The sequence below is a fragment of the Callorhinus ursinus genome, unplaced genomic scaffold, assembly GCF_003265705.2.
Source record: "Callorhinus ursinus isolate GAN/ISIS: 27379988/994484 unplaced genomic scaffold, GSC_fseal_2.0 scaffold54, whole genome shotgun sequence".
Classification (NCBI taxonomy): domain Eukaryota; kingdom Metazoa; phylum Chordata; class Mammalia; order Carnivora; family Otariidae; genus Callorhinus; species Callorhinus ursinus.
In genome coordinates, this window is record NW_027397116.1 from 11,314,068 (window position 1) to 11,328,142 (window position 14,075).

Genomic DNA, 14,075 nt, shown 5'->3' on the forward strand with positions numbered 1-14,075 from the left:
ATATGATCCTCTCAATAGATGCAGAAAAAGCATTTGGCAAAGTACAGCATCCTTTCTTGATCAAAACTCTTCAGAGTATAGGGATACAGGGTACATACCTCAGTATCATAAAAGCCATCTATGAAAAACCTACCACGAATATCATTCTCAATGGGGAAAAGTTGAGAGCTTTCCCCCTAAGGTCAGGAATGCGGCAGGGATGTTCCCTATCACCTCTGCTATTCAACATAGTATTAGAAGTCCTAGCCACAGCAATCAGACAACAAAAAGAAATCAAAGGCATCCAAATTGGCAGAGAAGAAGTCAAACTCTCACTGTTTGCAGATGATATACTTTATGTGGAAAACCCAAAAGACTCCACCCCAAAACTGCTAGAACTCATACAGGAATTCAGTCAAGTGGCAGGATATAAAATCAATGCACAGAAACCAGTGGCACCCTATACACCAACAACAAGACAGAAGAGAGACAAATTAAGGAGTCAATCCCATTTACATTTGCATCCAAAACCATAAGATACCTAGGAATAAATCTAACCAAAGAGGCAAAGGATCTGTACTCAGAAAACTAAAAAATACTCATGAAAGAAATTGAGGAAGACTCAAAGAAATGGAAAAACATTCCATGCTCATGGATTGGAAGAACAAACATTGTGAAGATGTCAAAGTTACCTAGAGCAATCTACACACTCAATGCAATCCCCATCAAAATACCATCCACTTTTTTCAAAGAAACGGAACAAATAATCCTAAAATTTGTATGGAACCAGAAATGACCCCGAATAGCCAGAGGAATGTTGAAAAAGAAAAGCATAGCTGGCGGCATCACAATTCTGGACTTCCAGCGCTATTACAAAGCTGTCATCATCAAGACAGTATTGTACTGACACAAAAACAGATACATAGATCATTGGAACAGAATAGAGAGCCCAGAAATGGACCCTCAACTCTATGGCCAACTAATCTTTAACAAAGCAGGAAAGAAGTTCCAACGGAAAAAAAGATAGTCTCTTCAACAAATGGTGTTGGGAAAATTGGACAGCCACATGCAGAAGAATGAAACTGGACCATTTCCTTACAGCACACACACAATAGACTCCAAATGGTTGATAGACCTAAATGTGAGACAGGAGTCCGTCAAAATCCAAGATGTCCATCGAGAGATGAATGGAATAAGAAGATGTGGTATATATACACAATGGAATATTATGCAGCCATCAAAAGGAATGAGATCTTGCCATTTGCAACGATGTGGATGGAACTGGAGGGTTTTATGCTGAGTGAAATAAGTCAATCAGAGAAAGATATGTATCATATGACTTGACTGATATGAGGAATTCTTAATCTCAGAACACAAACTGAGGGTTGCTGGAGTGGGGGTGGGGTGGGAGGGATGGGGTGGCTGGGTGATAGACATTGGGGAGGGTATGTGCTATGGTGAGCGTTGTGAATTGTGCAAGACAATTGAATCACAGACTGTACATCTGAAACAAATAATGTAATATATGTTAAGAAAAAAAAAAGAAGATAGCAGGAGGGGAAGAATGAAGGGGTGGAAATCGGATGGGGAGACGAACCATGAGAGATGATGGACTCTGAGAAACAAACTGAGGGTTCTAGAGGGGAGGCGTTGGGGTTTGGTTTAGCCTGGTGATGGGTGTTAAGGAGGGCACGTTCTACGTGGAGCACTGGGTGTCATACACAAACAATGAATCATGGAACACTACATCAAAAAATAATGATGTAATGTATGGTGATTAACATAACAATAAAAAATTTAAAGTAGATAAAGAAAAAAAAGAAATATAGTCTTGGGGCATCTGGTTGGCACATTAGTTGAGAGTCTGACTCTTGGTTTCGGCTCAGGTCATAATCTCAGGATCATGAGATCGAGCCCTGTGTCAGTCTCCGTGCTCAGTGCAGAATTGGCTTGGGTTTCTTTTTCCCTCTCCCTCTGCCCCTCCTCCCTCTCTCTGTGTCTCTAAAATAAATATATAAATACATCTTTAAAAAAAAAAGCTATTAGGCGGACTTACTTCTGAACAACTATGGTTAGACCAATAAAGACTGGTATGATGCAGATGTTAAAAATTAAGTCAGATTACCATTATGAAAATAAATGTTATTATTAGAACTGTTTTCAATTTTCAGAAGTATTGAAAAGATAGTACAGAAAGTTCCCTTCTGCCCCACACCCAGTTACTTCCATTAGTATCTTTTAACATGGTGGAGTTGTTATTCTTAGACAATGTTGATACATTATTATTAACAAAAGTTCATACTTCATTCAAATGTATTTGATTTTTACCTGTGGTTCATTTTCTGCTTCAGGAGATGCCTTCCAGGAAACTATTACATTACATTGATCATTATGCTTCCATAAGCTCTTCTTGACTATGACAGTTTCTCAGACTTTTTTTTTTTTTTTTGCTTTTGATAAATTTGACAACTTTTAGGAATAGCAGTCAGGTATTTTACAGAATGTCCTAAATTGGCATGTGTCTAACATTTTTTCTCATGATTATATTGAGATTATGGGGTTTAGGGAGGACAACCATAAAGTGTCATTTTCACCACGTATCACTTGTATATGCCAACATGATATCACTGTTGTTGTTGACCTTGAGATAATGTTGCCATATTTCTCCATTGTAAATTTACTCTTTTCTACCCCTTTCCCATGCTGTATTCTCTGGAAGTAAATTACTATGAGCAGCCCAAACTTAAAGAAGTTATGTTTGAACTCCTTGAGTGTTGAATATCTACATCAGTTATTTGGAATCTTCCATGGTAGAAATTTGTCTTGTCTTTTCCATTCATTCATTCATTTGTTTTTTTATTTATGATTTTATTTATTCATTTGCGAGAGAGAGAGAGACAGAGAGAGCACAAGCAGAGGGAGAGGCAGAAGGAGAGGCTGAGCTGGGAGCCCGACGTGGGGCTCAATCCCAGGACCCTGAGATTATGAACTGAGCCAAAGGCAGATGCTTAACCATCTAAGCCATCCAGGCGTCCTTCCACGTATTTATTTATTGAATCATTTACTTATATCAATATAGACTCATATGTATTTATTTAATATTTTAGATTATAATCTAGTACTACTTAATTATTTCATGATTCAAGTTGTTCTAGCTTTGGCTACCTCTGTCAGAGTTGGTCCCTTGATCCCACTGGCATATAACACTGTGATTTTTTTTTTTAATATTTCATCACATTCTGGCTTATGCTGTATATTTTCTACCCCAGTCCTATAATCACCCATTTTTCCAAAAAGCATTGTCTCCTTTTTTTGGAGAATGCTATTGGAAACCTAGATCTGAGTACCAGGTGTTTTCATTTCTCTGGGCTTTTGTTGTTTCTAAGCTCTTTCAGTTGACAGAAGAAGCAAATACACATGTGTATGCTAACCCATTTACATACACATTCCTGTATATACTTCTAGATGTTATCACACGTATCTTAATAATCTAAAACATGGTTTTGTAGAGATATCAATTTGGTTAACCAAATAATAATCCATTATTACATGGATCATTCTAGCCTCCTACCCTTGTTTGTCTATAGACACCTCCAACAGTGAGAAGCCTGTTTGCAACCATCCATCATCCATTTACCTAATTTTTTAATTCAAGTATACAGGCAGGGTTATCATAATTGATAGCCAGTACTCCCATGGAAAACAACTTGATCAACTAGAATAGAATGCTTCTGTATAGTTTCTTTTAACATTAATCTTCCATACATCACTAATTTCCAAAGTTAATTAGGTCAGCACTTCTTTCTCCCATCCCCTTGCTGAGACAGTTTTCTATGTACATTTATAATACAGTTAGATTATAACTCACATTCTGCATTCCATCTTGGGATCCCTTGAACTCCTATGATTTTTTATACATTAAGAGTCACTCTTCATTCAGTAGAGTTCTATGGGCTTCGACAAATGCCTTGTGTCATGTATCTACTAACTACTACAGTATCATGAGAATAGTTTCCCCAAACTAAAATGTTCCCTGTGCTTCATTTATTTAAACTTTCCCCCTCCCCCGAGTCTTTGTCAAAATATGATCTTTTCTACATCCCTTCGTCTTTTGCAAAATGTCATATAATTAGAATTATACAATAAGTATAACTCAGACTTGCTTCTTTCACTTAGCTATATATATTTGTTTTACCTATGTATTTTTGCAAACTGATGGTTTATTTTCTTTTACTGAAGAATAATATCCTATTGTATGGATGTGCACAATTTATCCATTCCTCTATCAAAGAGCATTTTGTTATTTTTCCAGTTGGGGTGATTATAAATAAAGCTACTTTAAACATTGATATGCATGTTTATGTGAGGACATATGTTTTCAAAGCAGTGGATAAAGTTGATATTTTTCTTCAGAGATATTTTAAGATAATGAAAACTTCAATAGAAACCAACTAATGAGAAATCTGTGCTTGAAAACAGCCCGTGGAACAGGTTCTTTTAGCCAAGAATCATATTCTGGTTACGGGTGCCCTCAATGAACCTGAGATAAGGTGTCTGAGATCCAAGAAACAAATAAAAATAAAAGCAAAACAGGAGCAAGCCAGGGAAAAACCATCTGGTAATTCTTTAAGCAATATTGTATGAAACCACTGGATTTGATACTTCTCTCTCTCCACTGTTAAACAAAGCAAAGCAAAACAAACACAAAGGGAGGAGGGAAAAAAAGTGTAGGGATTTTTGAATGGTAGCCAAAATTTGTGAATTACTTTCTAAAATAATGCATGATCTTAATGGAAGGCAGGTAGATACCCATAAAAAGGACCTTTTATGATGTGAAATATACTATACTACTTCCAGAGAAAACCTATCCTTTCATGAAAATTTTGTCCTTAGCAAAGTTTCAATTTTCCAAATAAAGCCTTTAGACATGCTTGCCTTCAAAGCACATCCAGATACCTACCATTAAAGTGAGGTGCCCTCTGGGAGAAGACCTACACAAAGACAAAGAAAATAAACCATAGCTGACTATACTTAAAAAGAACTCTCTTTCATGTATAAGTTTGTAACAATTACATCCATGGGGAAAAAAGAGACTTTATATGTCTGTAGTGTAAGCTCTGACAGTTGGCTTTTCTTTTTGTAATGCAAGTGCCTTGTTTAAGCTTTGATAGTGGAAGCATCCACTTCAAAGACTCATCCATTTCAAAGAGACCTCTGCTTCACCAAAGGGTATCTAAAATAAACATTTTGTCAACCACACTACTAGATAAAGATTCAAGCCACTTTCTCCCCCTGAGGTTCCTTTGTTTTAGATATCTTGGTTGATTTCTATAACTGACCATTTGGTCCACTCGATTTTCCTCTTCCCATGTTTCAAATTCCTGCTCTTACGTTTTTAATTCACTAATAGTGAGCCTGTGAAATACTAGCCCCTCACACTTGACCCCAATAAACACAGAAACCCAGGCCAGTCTGTATGTTTTATTTCTCTCTTTCTCTCTCCTCTGTCTTCTCTTTCTCTCCTTGCCCCCTTCCAAATTTCTCTCCACCTGTGACTTTTCAGTGTGTGTACCCTGGTAAGCCTTTTACTCTCCAGGGCTTATAAGTAATAAATTCTATTTTTTCTTCAAAGTTTCCTAATGGTTATGGCTGAAGGACATCTTGCAATCATAAAAAGAACCACAAAGGTTAGTTCAGTTGTAACACTGGCTTAGAAGGTGAAATGTCTGAATGAAGCTCACTTTATCTAGTTCTTTTTCTTCCAAATTGCCCAGGCATTTCTAGTCCATAGCATTACTACTGATAGGCTCAGACCAGCACAAAACAATGTATAATTAGATTTCTAAATAGTTTCAAAAGAATTTTGTATTTAGAAAAAGAAACATCTGTCAAAAGTACTCAGAGAACCATAAGTTTAAACTTGTACACTATAAAATAAAACCAGTTGATACACTAAATAAGATAACATGATTAAACACACATTTTTGATTTGTCACAAATCTCCAAAAAATATTGCCAACATATTTATTGAAAAAAATCCACATATAAATGCACCCATGCAGTTCAAACCTGTGTTATTCAAGTGTCAGCCATATAAGACATTCTTGGGAAGGCAAAAATATGGAGACAGTAAAAAGATCAGTGGTTGCCAGGGGTATGTGGGGGAGCGGGGCAGGAGACGAATAGGCAGAGCATAAAGGATGCTTATGGCAGGGAAAATACTCTATATGATCTTAAAATGATGGATATATGTCATTATACTTTTGTCCAAAGCCATGGAATGTACAACATCAAGGGTGAACTGAATGTAAACTATGGACTTTGGGTGATTATGATATGTGAATGTAATTTCATCCTTGGTAAAAAAATACCCCATCTGGCTGACTGTTGTTGATACTGGGGGATGTTCTGCAGATATGCGAAAAATCTCCCTATCTTCCTCCCAATTTTGTTATAAACATAAAACTGCTTTTAAAAATAAAGTGTTAAAAAATAAAACAAGACTTACATGGTATTGTTCTTTTCTTCCAAATTGCTTTGGATATTCTTGGTTATTTGTATTTCTGTATAAATTTTTGAATCAACATACAATATCAACAGAAATACACTCTGGATTATTAATTCATAACACATGGAACCTATCAATTAGTTTGGGGAAAATTCACTTCTTCCCAAGATAAATATTTCCAATCCATGAAAATATATATTCTACATCAACAATAATGCGATGAGCAAGCAAATAAAATTATTTTCCCTTTCTATTTCTTATTTTATTTCTTTAAATTTTATTTATTATCTTTTTGTGGTGGGAGGGAGGGGTAGAGGGAGAGAGAGAAAATCTTAAGCAGGCTCCACACCCAGCACAGAGCCTGACATGGAGTTCAATCTCACAACCCTGAGATCATGACCTGAGCCGAAATCAAGAGTCCGACACTTAACCAACTGAGCCACCCAGGCACCCTGCTATGTCTTATTTTTGAGATTTATTGTTCCAATCTTTTAAAATAGATTTATTATTATTTTAAAGATTTTATTCATTTATTTGAAAGGGTGAGACACAGAGAGAGAGAGGGAACACAAGCAGGGGGAGTGGGAGAGGGAGAAGCAGGCTTTCCCGTGGAGCAGGGAGTCCAATGAGGGGCTCGATCCCAGAACCCTGGGATCATGACCTGAGCTGAAATCAGATGCTTAAGGACTGAGCCACCCAGGCGCCCCCAAAATAGATTTATTATTTTATTAAAGTGTACAACTCACTGATGTTTAGTGTAGTTACAGATTTGTGAAACTATCACTTCAATCTAATTTTTTAGTATTACATTATCTATTAGCAATCACTCCCTATTCCTCCCATTTCCTACTCAATCCTACGTAATCTAATCTACTTTCCCTATAGATTTGCCCATTTTACACATTTCCTATCAATGCAATGACAGAAAATGTGTTCTTTTTGATTACTTCTTCCATTTGAGTTAGTACTTTCAAGGTTCATCTATATTTGTGTGTATCTCTACTTCATTTTTATAATTCCTAAATAATATTTCATCATATGATATACAACATCTTACTTTTCCATTCATCAGTTGCTGGCAATTTGGGTTGTTTCCATTTAGGGGCTCTTATAAATAATGTTGCTATATACTTTATGTGGGCACATTTTTAATTTCCCTTGATTACATAACTAGGAAGAGAACCCTTGTGTCTTAAAGAAACTCTGTGTTTAAGAAGTTTGCCATTTTGATTTCCAAAATTACTGTTATCATTTTATATTCCTACAAGCAGTATATGTGGGTTCTAATTTCTCTACCTCCTCACCAACAGTTGTTACTGTCTTTTTGATTATAGCCATCCTAGTGGGTGCTGAGCAGTATGAGTGAGGGTTTTGATTTGTATGTCCTCAGTGATTAATGATGTTGTACAACTGATTTTGGCCAATTATGTATCTTTTTGGAGAAATAGCTCCTCAGATCCTTTGCCTGGCTTTTAAAAATTAGTTTGTCTTTTGAATATTGAGTTGTAAGAATTCTTTATATATTCTTGATAAAATAATTTGCAAGTATTTTCTTCCACTCTATGGGTTTGCATTTTACTTTCTTCATTGTATTATTGTACAAAACTTAGTTTTGATGAGGTTTTTTGTGTTTTTTTTTTTTTTGGTCATACTAAGGAATCACTGCCTAATCCAAGATCAGGAAGATTTTCTCCTCTTTTCTCATCTAAGACTTACATAATTTTAATTTACATTTTAGCTTCATAATTTATTTTTTTATTTATTTTTGTATATGGTATATGGTAGGGGCACAACTTCATTCTTTTGCATAAAGAAATCCACTTATCCCAGAGCTATTTGTTAAAAAAAATATTTCCTCACTGACTTGTGTTGACACCCTTTTTAAGCAGGAGTTTATTTTGGACTCTTAGTTAATCAATATATCTTTATGTCAGTACTATATTGTCTTGATTACTATACCTTTATAGTAAATTGTGAATTTTTTTAATTTTTATAGTAAATTATGAAGTTAGGAAAGTTCTCTAACTTTTTTCTTTTTAAAAATAGTTTTGTCTAATATAAGTCTCATCTTCCCATATAAAATTTTAAGATTTGATTGTGAATTTCTACAAAACAGCCAGCTTTGATTTTGATAGCAGTCAAACTAACTTTCATAGTATCTTTACAGAATTCTAACTCACCTCTGAAGTAACTTTATAGTAGCCAAAATCTTCGTTAACAATCATGTTATTAAAATGCATAAATTAAATATGCTTATATTATGCTGGAAGTCATGGTTAAAAAGCATTAGTTCAAAAAAAAAAAAACAAAACCAAACAAAAGAAAACACATTAGTTCCATTTAAAACATATCAACAAATCTAATGGCCAGGCAATAAAATTTAATGTTTTCGGGTCTCTAAGTAGGATAAGTCTTAAGTTACTTAAGTGTAAATGAATATGGATGTTAACCAATCTTTAATTTAGAGTAGTAGGAATAGAGTTTCCATCCAATTTGAATAAGAAAATGTCACAAAGTTCCACATGTAGAGAAGGCAGGTATTCTACTCGTGATATCAATTATTTTATATCTTTTGTGAGAGACCCGAGAATAGAAATATCATCAGAACTGAGGGTGAGTTTATCAGTAAAATATAGGAACCCAAAAGTATGTGGATATTTAAAACATATTTCAATCAGTGTACTTCTCCCATTCATTCTTTTTTTTTTAAGATTTTTATTTATTTATTTGAGAGAGAGGGAATGAGAGATAGAGAGCACGAGAGGGAAGAGGGTCAGAGGTAGAAGCCGACTCCCTGCTAAGCAGGGAGCCCGATGCGGGACTCGATCCCGGGACTCCAGGATCATGACCTGAGCCGAAGGCAGTCGCTTAACCAACTGAGCCACCCAGGCGCCCTCCCATTCATTCTTTATGATATTCCTTGTACTGGTGCATCACAATAGTCTGCATTTTCAGCTGTGGTTGGAGCCATGATTCTTTTATTATGTTCCCTGATCAGGACCAGCAGCCTTAGAACCAAAGGTGAAAGAGAAATGTAAATTCTCAGGCCCCAGCCACACCTACTAAATCAGAGTATTTGATGGGTTGGATCCTTCAATTTGTGTATTAACAAGCTTTCAAGATGACTCTGATGGAGATTAAAGTTTGGTAACCTCTGAGAAATGGTTTGAGAAAAGGATATTATAAATTTACCATATCTGATTTAACACACGCTTTGCTTTATTTTCTCGTTTCCTCTCCTGGATTTTGTGCTTATAATGTTATTTTAAAATTCTGCTTAGCACCTATTGTAACATCCTGCATGCCTTTATCTATGGTTAGTGTTTTACTACTTAAGAGGCTTTTGTAGAGAGGGTAATTACATGTTGTATTCAGAGCACAGTTAAATAGTTAATGTTTTATCCTTTTAAAAATTTTACCCGTTATTATGTAGTTTTCATTTCTAGTAAGATTTGTTTAGTATCTATTACTTGCAAGGCATTACAAACAAGGACTTAATGTACATAAACACACATGCACACACATATGTACAAACATATACACACAGAACATTATATGTGTATGTATATTAGACATGTATACATTTACATATATACACACATGCATATATATGTATTAAGCAATTTACATACATACATACATATTATTTTAATCCTAATGGTCAACTCAGGAAATAAAATTATTAATATCCCCACTATACAAATGAGGACACAGAACAACAGAGAAGTTAAAGAACTTGCCCGAAATTTGGATCTGTTAAGAAGGCAGAGGGATTTAAAAAAAGGCAGTCTGGCTCCAATTCGTGATGCATGCTGGCTAATATACACTGAGTAAGCAGCACATGTTTGCTTTTTCCATTAGGCATGATGTAAAATATTGGCACAGAACATATCTGTGGCAAATGAATTTGGATTCATAAACCACCCTTTAACTATGTGGGAATGATTTCCTACACACTGGTTCCTTCTAAGCCAGCGAAGTTGCCCCTTGTAAAGAAAACAATCCTAGATATGTGGTGAATACACTTTTAGCAAAATATGGCCATGGTTATATTTCTTACAGAATAAGATCAAAATCAGATAATAGTAAGAGTATACCTCACAACCAAGATACGCTGTGATATCTTTGGAAAAATAAAATCCAAACTCAAGATGATGAAATGTTTTTTTCTTTTCATGTTATAGGAAAAATGATGGTTTGCTATCTCTGGTGGGGAGAGCACTGCTTTAATTGCTGGACACTCCTCCCCAATCAGAACACAGAGATATCTGGACAAATAAAATCCTCCATCTGACTTAAGCCTGAGATGGCAGAATGATCAAACGCAAGGAGGAACACAGCACTCACACATCTTTATCACAGTAGAAACAGACCGTGTCAGCAAAGAGTGGGGACAGATTTATGAACTGGCACATGTTAAGTACTAAATAAAGGTTGTTACAAATAAACAAAATTGCATAATAACAGGTAAAATTTCTTTTTTAAAAAGTCAAAAGAATCCTATTATAGGGGCACCTGGGTGGCTCAGTCAGTTAAGCCCCTGCCTTTGGCTCGGGTCATGATCCCAGGGTCCTGGGATCGAGCCCCACGTCAGGCTCCCTGCTCGCAGAGAGCCTGCTTCTCCCTCTCCTCTGCCTGCTGCTCTGCCTACTTGTGCTCTCTTTCTATCTCTCTGTTAAATAAATAAATAAAATCTTAAAAAAAAAGAATCCTATTATAACTATCTAATTGTGACTGAAGAATTATGGGAAAGTAGAATTGGAGAAGTCACAGAATCCATTCAACACTATATGTGACAAAAGAATGAATAAGCTAGATATTATCACAATTGTGCTCCTCTGATTCAGTAATGCTTTGGAATGCTTATCTGAACCATGTAACAGAAGCACATCAAAGTGTGTGCATTCCTGATTTTAGGAAATAATGCAAGGAGTTCTCTATATCTTCTTCAAGTACAATATGCCGTCCACTTCTCCACTATTAGATGGAAAGTACTATGAATGTGGAAAGCACCACATTCTTCAGTATGTAAAAAACTCCCCAACACATTTTATGAGGCCAAGATTACACAAATGACATGAAATACATAAAACAGATAAAGATATTACAAGAAAGGAAAGCCAAAGACCAATTTCCTCATGAATATAAATACAAAAATCCACAACAAAATGTTAGTAAATCAAATACAACAATTTATAAAAAAATAATTATACATCATGAACAAGTGGGATTCATTCTAGTTATATAAAATGTTTCAAAAAATAAGAATCTAACAGTGTATTATTCCACATCAAAAAGATAAAGAAGAAAATCACATGATGATATTAAATGAAATAGAAAAGTATTTGGCAAAATACAACAACCACTCGTGATAAAAAGTTTCAGCAATTTAGGAATAAAAAGGAACTTTCTCAACTTGATAAAGAACATCTACAAAACAAACACAAACAGGCAAAAAACCTAGAGCTAACTTTATACTTAAGGATGAGCATGGACACTTTTCGCCTATGATTGGGAAAAAGTAAGGAAGTTCTCTTTAATTATACCTATTCAATATTGTACTGGAATTCTTAACTAGTGCAACGAAACAAGAAAAGAAAAAAATGGGTACAAATTGGGAAGAAAGAAATATAAATGTCTTTATCCATGGATGACATGATTGTCTATATAGAAAAACTCAAAGATTCAAGTAAAAATTCATGGGAAAATAAATGAATATATCAAGAATATAGGATAGAAGATAAAACTTCTAAATATAAATATAGGATTAAATGAGCATTGACTTGGGTTTGGTGATGAGTTTTTATAAACAACACAAGAAAACATGATGCATGAATAATGAAAGTGATAAATTGGACTTTAATTAAAAACTTCTTCTGTATAAGAGAACCTATTAAGAAAATTAAAATACAAGCCACAGATTAGAAGAAAATATTTGCAAAATACATATCTTCTATAGGACTTGTTTACAAAATATACAAGTAACTATTAGAACTGAACAATAGACCGCCTCTTCCGAGCAGGGTCACGGCCCGGCGGCGCGAACTGGGACTCGCAGTGTGCGAGCCTCGCAGCGGGTCAGGGCAGCCCGGTGCCCGGCGCCATGTCCCGGAACCTGCGCACCGTGCTCATCTTCGGCGGCTTCATCTCCCTGATCGGCGCCGCCTTCTACCCTATCTACTTCTGGCCCCTAATGTGGCTGGGCGAGTACCGAGCAAGCCGTAAATCGAGCTGGTATTATTCAAGAAGATGTGCAGCCTCCAGGGTTAAAAGTGTGGTCTGATCCATTTGGCAAGAAATGAGAAGGCTATCACCACCTCGATTATGAAAGACATCTTTGTGCTTTCCATTCTGCCGCAAGTACAATAAATTGCCTCACTACAGAAGTGATGGCTGGAGAAGAAAACTCTATAAAGCTGAAAATAAGAGTACTGTGCACAAGGATTAATATTTCCCTTCTTAAGTATCAAAAGAACCCTGGAGCAAATCACACCATTAAGGAGGTTTTCATGATTCGCTTTACTTTCTAAAAATGAAACTCTCTCACCCAGCTGTGTTTGGAGGAGGATCTACTTATTATTCAGTCCCTACTGCTTTCCCAACCAAGCTGTGATGTGAATGCATGCGGCCAGGAGACTTGGGAAGATCCTAGTCTGTCTTGCCATCCTCCAAATAGGAAATTTCAGTGAAAAGCAAGCGTGCTGAGCAGCCTCATCGGGCTCTTTGGAAACATTAAAGTTGATAAGACTCTGAGGACCCGGTACATTGTACTCTTTAAGAATAACCAGTTCAGCTTAGCCATCTTGTCGAAGTTTGCTGCATGTTGGAAAATAAGTAAATAGCAAGTTCAACCAAGTGGCTATGCATGCATAATAGAAATCAGCGTTGAATTAACAGAAGTGAAAATAGGTATATTAAATGATCTATTTAAAAAAAAACTGAACAATAGAAAATATCCAACCCAATTAAAAAACGGGCAAAAGATTTGACGAGGTACCTTACCAAAGAAGGTATGTGGACAATAAATAATCATAGGAAAAGATAAGAAACATCATTTGACATTAGGGAATTGCAAATTAAAACAGTAATTCGATACCACTACTTACATGTAATAATGGCTAAGATCCAAAAGGAGTCAAGACCAATTGCTGGCTATACAGTGGAACAATTCATTCTCTGCTGATGGGATTGCAAAATGGTACAACCACTTTGGAAGACAATTTGACATTTCATGACAAAACTAAATGTAATCTTGCTTCACGATTCAGCAACAGTGCTCCTAGTTATTCACCCAATTATTTGAAACTTACATCCACATAAAACTTACAACCACATAAAATTCTGCATGTGAATATTTATAGATACTTTATTCATAATAGCCAAAGATCAAAAGCAACAAGATATTCCTCAATAGAGAACTGGATAAACAAGCCATGGTACATCATACGATGGAATATTATTCAGTAATTTAAAAAATGAGCTATAAAGACAGAAGGGGATATGGAGGAAACTTGAATGCCTATCTCCGAGTAAAAACGAATCAGTCTGAAAAGGCTGTGTACCACACAATTTGACTTATACAACATTT

General features: G+C 35.7%; 1 pseudogene; it reads left to right on the forward strand.

Annotated features, from left to right (window-relative positions):
• The first annotated feature begins 12,515 nt into the window (after positions 1-12,515).
• On the forward strand, positions 12,516-13,374 carry LOC112839315 (small integral membrane protein 20-like; annotated as a pseudogene).
• Positions 13,375-14,075: the final 701 nt, after the last annotated feature.